The 5,269-nt window shown below is 50.4% G+C and overlaps 1 long non-coding RNA gene across 1 annotated transcript; it reads right to left on the reverse strand.

The window, feature by feature from the left end:
* Positions 1 to 454: 454 nt before the first annotated feature.
* LOC144290762 (uncharacterized) lies at positions 455 to 2,238 on the reverse strand. Its single transcript, XR_013358307.1, has 2 exons — positions 2,050 to 2,238; positions 455 to 1,655 (listed from the first exon to the last, which is right to left on the reverse strand). It is a non-coding gene; the product is annotated as an uncharacterized LOC144290762 (long non-coding RNA).
* Positions 2,239 to 5,269: the final 3,031 nt, after the last annotated feature.

Below are 5,269 nucleotides of genomic sequence, written 5' to 3' on the forward strand. Positions count from 1 at the left end.
AAGGCCATGTATTGTCTGAATCCATTTCTATGAGATGCCAGGCCAGGCAGATCCACGGGGACACCATCAATGGGTGGCCACCAGGGGCTGGGGGAGGGAGGGTAATTGCTTACTGAGTATGGGGCCTCCTTTAGGGATGATGGAAATGCTTTAGAACTACATGTAGGTGGTGGTTAAACAAAATTGTGAATGTACTGGATGCTAGTGAGTTGTCCATTTAAACATAATTGATTTTGGGGGGCTGCTGGTGCCTCACTCGGTTGAGCGCAAGACTCTTGATTTGGGCTCAGGTCATGATCTTGAGGTGGGGGGATTGGGTGTCAGGCTCTATGCCCAGTGGAGTGTCAGGCTCTATTGGGTGTCAGGCTCTATGCCCAGTGGAGATGCTCTTTGTCCCTGTCCCTCTGCCACTTCCCCCTTTCACGCACACATGCTCTCTAAAAACAAACAAATGTTGATTTTTTTTAAATTTTATTTATTTATTCATGAGACAGAGAGAGAGAAAGAGAGGGGCAGAGACACAGGCAGAGGGAGAAGCAGGCTCCATGCAGGGAGCCCAACGTGGGACTCGATCTCAGGTCTCCAAGGATCAGGCCCTGGGCTGAAGGCGGCGCTAAACCATTGAGCCACCCGGGCAGCCCTGTTGATTTTTTTAAATAATGAATTTCACTTCAATTAAAAAAACAAGAAAGGAAAGAAGGAAAAATGCCAGGCTCAGGATCACAGAGCCAGCAACTGATGATCAAAGTAGCCCAAATGCTTTTCCTCCTGGGTCCCCTGGAGCCCACACCACAGAAACCTCAAGGTTTGCAGCCATCACCATGACCCTGACTCCCAGAAGTAGAATCACAGGGTGAAAACTGCGAGTGACATATCTGGGGACAGACCTGGTTCTGTGCAAGCTCCTGGGTGGATGGGAGACGCTGGCTGGAGGCCTGAATGCGGAGAGACAGGTCAGTGCAGTGGGTCTGAGCCCTGCGGGGGGGCAGGGCCGCCCTTTGGCCTGCACTCTCAGGCTAAGTCTCTGCTTTCAACACCGGCTCCGGCTTGCCAGGGTTATATTTATCCTTCCAGAAGCCAGGACGGAGGACAGCATGGCCTCCCGCAGGCCCCAAAGCTGCACACCGTGATTCATGGCGTGGTACTGCCTCTGGTCACCATGCAGCCTTAGCACCCCACTTCGATGTTGTCAACTTCAGTTTCTCCATCTGGAAGCCAAGGGCCTGGAAACTCAACCACAGAGAAGTTCCAGCGGGAGCCAGACACATGCTAACTAACGAAGGCAGTGGGAGATGCCTAGTCACATGCTCCCTATGCCTCTCCAGGCTTCTCGTTCAGTATCTTGGAAAGCTGATTGTGGACATAGAAATATGTCCAAGAGATGTTAATCAAGAAGAGCAAATACCATCAGGGAACACCTAGTAAACACTTGAGAAGTGGAAGCTGTTGTGACCATTTATTTGGGCTTCTATGCTTTGTTCACTCGGGTTTCCATTCACGGAGAACATTTCTGGAAGGTGACACAAGATACTATGGGCAATAGGTAGTTTCTTCTGGGGATGAGCCAGGGACACTTTGCACTTAGTACCTTTCTGTTCTCTTGGAAATTTTCACCAGGAGTGTGTATTACTTTCATAATAAAATAAAACCATACTCTGTAAAAAAAAAAAAAAAAAGTGTTATTATGACCCTCTCAATTGACAGAAGAGGAAAATGCTGCCCAGACCTCACCTCCTCCAGGAAGTCCTCCTGATGCCCCAGCACAGTGTCTGTTACTGTCTATTTCCTTAGCTGCCTCTCCCATGAAACTGGGAGTGCCTGGAAGAAGGGCCTTTTTGAGTCATCCTTAAATCTCCAATCGGCATTGGCCAGTGAAAGGCTGGGCACAACAGAGTGAAGAAATGAGGCTCAGAGAGGTTAAGCCAGCTGCCCAAGTTGACAGAGTAGGTGATTTTTCAGGAGGAGACACAGGCCTCTGAGTTTTGACTGTACCGCCCCCATCATGCCCTGATTTCTCTAAGGCAGGCCCCACAGCTCCTACCTACTCACCATAAATGTCCAGAAGAGGCCATCAGGGGATCGTCTGAATGGCTGCTAGCTCTTGTGCAGCTTCTATGGTATTTGGGGTTCAGGACAAAAGTTTGCTTAGACCCCAGGTGGCATCTGGGAACACCCAGACATGGAAAATACCAGACTGTGCTCCAAGTAGAGCCAACCAGAACAGCCACAGAAGTCAGGGTGGGCTCTCCTCCCTTGTTATCTTGTCTGACACTTCAAAATAGAGATTCCAGCCTTCTAAATTTAGGTGCAAACTTTTCTGATGATAGCAGAGTCCTTTCTGAGCATAAAGCAGTCACCACAGCCTGGGAGGATTTGGGGCCTGAAGGTTCAGTATGGTAGCTCTTAAGAACCATTTTGCAGATGAAGATATAGGGTCAGAGAGTCTTATCCAAGATCAGAGAGTAGTTTGTTTTTTAAAAGATTTTATTTATTTATTCATGAGCGACGCTGAAAGAAGCAGAGACACAGGCAGATGGAGAAGCAGGCTTCCTGTGGGGAGTCCTGTGTGGGACTCAATCCCAGGACCAGGGGATCACGCCCTGAGCCAAAGGCAGACACCCAGCTGCTGAGCCACCCAGTGTCCCAAGATCAGAGAGTTGTAAGTAAAACTGCAAAGCATCAAATCAATGCTTCCTGGTCTCGAATGTGTCTGTGTTTGCACCTGAGCTTATACACGACGTGGCTTGGAATCAGGCTACCCGGTTCCATCATCCTAACTCAGAAAGCACTTAGGTCAGTGGCTGGCACAGAGTGAGGAAGCACTCAGGAATAATGCCCATTTGTGGCTGCTGGGGATCTCATAGAGACAGATTTTTAAGGGTATGTATGTCTTTTGCCAGTTATCTTCCCAACGTGTGCCCACTGCAGCAAGAGTTGGGTGAGGGCTCCAGCCAGGGCCTCTGTGGGCTCTGCCTATTTTGGGGAGGAGCGCCTGGCCTGCCCGCAACCTTCCACCCTGCTGCCAGGCCCCCTGAAGGCCAACAGCCAGCCCGTGGTCCACCAGCGCTGCCAGAGTGCCAGGCTTGCCCAGAGCGGGGTGACCTTGACCTCCAAATGCTCTTTGCAGATATGTTCTCAGCTGACACTCACTCAACCTGAATATCATTTCTGTGGCTTAAAACAAACACAAATCTCAGTTCTAAATGAAGGGAAGTGATTCGGTCCTGCTCTGGTTTACTTTTGAAGGGCTTTCCTTTGTGTCAGGATCTCCATGCTTTTTTGTTCACACCCACCTTAAAAAAAAAATAAGATGGGAACCCCTGATGTACTGTTGTATATTTTATTATTTTATTTTATTTATTTTTTAAAAAGATTTTATTTATTTATTCATGAGACACACACACACACAGAGGCAGAGACACAGGCAGAGGGAGAAGCAGGCTCCATGCAGGGAACGTGATGTGGGACTTGATCCCGGGTCTCCAGGATCATGCCCCAGGCCAAAGGCAGACGCTCAACCACTGAGCCACCCAGGCATCCCTGTTGTATATTTTTAAGTGGACTCTCAATTTTTCATACTAAATTTACACAGTTGCCAATACTGTAAATTTCCTAATGTACTGTAGATGTTGACTTTTTATTTTTTATTTTTTTTAAAGATTTTATTTATTTATTTGACACACACTGAGAGAGGGAGAGCACAAGCAGGGGGAGTGGCAGGCAGAGGGACAGGGAGAAGCAGGTGGAGCAGGGAGCCTGATGTGAGGCTCCATCCCAGGACCCCAGGATCATGACCTGAGCTGAAGGTAGATGTTTAACTGACCGAGCCACCCAAGTGCCCCTAGAGCCTGTGATTCTTGATCTCGGAGTCATGAGTTCGAGCCCCACGCTGTGCATGGAGCTACTTAAATTTGTTTTTTTTTTTAAAGAGACTCATGTTCCTTAAAAAACAACCAACCAACCAAACAACCAAACAAAAAACCTGAGAGTTCTTTCTTTCCAGATATATGTGAATCTGGAATGGCTGGCATGAGCCGCAGCAGCCAGTCCATCTCTGGTCCTGCCCCTGCTGGAAGTATGTACGGATAAAGATGGGGAAAGCCTGTCCCTGTGCCTAGATTGAAGAGGCTCTGCCCACACTGTGGTTTGGATTGTGATCCAGGATGGATGAGTCAGGCTTTTCTCTCATAGAGCAGGTGACATGGGTGGGGGGCTTGGGGAGAAACGGGGAAGGAGCAATGCTTTGGCCTCCCAATAGGGGACTACCTGGAAATTGAGGTCCTTAACCTTCTGCACCCACATATTGCTTGGAAAGTCCTTGCTGACTCCTGAAGCCCTGTGAAAGCTGCTGCCTTGAGGACAAGGAGGGGTGAATGCCCTTCAGGTCACTCCTGCAGGCCAGATCCTTCCACTCCCTGCCAGACCTTCCTGGTGATTTCTCTCGGATGTCTCAAACATCTCCAAAATGGCAGGGACAACAGGCCAGGGGCCCCAGCCTGCTCCTCCTCCTGGGCTCCCATCTCAGTGACAGTACCACCTTCCACCAGAAATTCAACACTGACCCATAGCCAAGGCCCCCATGCTCAAGCACTGCCAAGGCCCTTTCTAATCATCCTTGATGTCAGCCCCCTCTCCCCATCCCCACAGCCCTCATCTTGTTCTTCCTCCCAGGCATCAAGGTGCCTTTCCCAAGCCTGACTTCATGGACACCCTGCCAGCACAATGGTCAAGTCATCTACCTGGACCAGAGTCTGGCCTTGCAGACCCTTCTCTTTCCAGGCCCCAGTCCCTGCCAGATGTCCTTTATGCCCATCTTCCCCATCCAGTTGGAATAGGGAAACTGTGAACTGTAGCTTGCAGCCCTGTCCTCCTGCCTCTGAGGGAACGCTATGTCACCAGCCTCTCAGGGGAGGCATCCCCCTGGCCGGTTGAGGACAAAGGAAGCTCTGTCCCCCAGCCCAGCAGTTACTCAGTGTCACTGCGTGGCCCTGAATGCTCACCATGCAGTCCTTCCCTCCCACCTCTGGGTGCTCAGGGTGGCTTGAGACTCATGTTTGGACATCCGACCCATTTTCCTGTTGTAGAAACACCCCCACGGGTGTGTAGGAGGCCCTGGCCTGGCAGTTGGCAATGGAAGGGGCAGGAGGGCTCTGATTCTCAAAGACCCATACGGTGGATCCGGAGGAGAGAAGCTCAGAGGCCTGAGATAGGGTGGGAGCGGCCTGTAGCCGGCCAGCTGCTAGAGCTGGGCTGGGCCGCCTGCCCCAGC

Source organism: Canis aureus, chromosome 2 (genome assembly GCF_053574225.1).
Source record: "Canis aureus isolate CA01 chromosome 2, VMU_Caureus_v.1.0, whole genome shotgun sequence".
NCBI classification, from domain to species: Eukaryota; Metazoa; Chordata; class Mammalia; order Carnivora; family Canidae; genus Canis; species Canis aureus.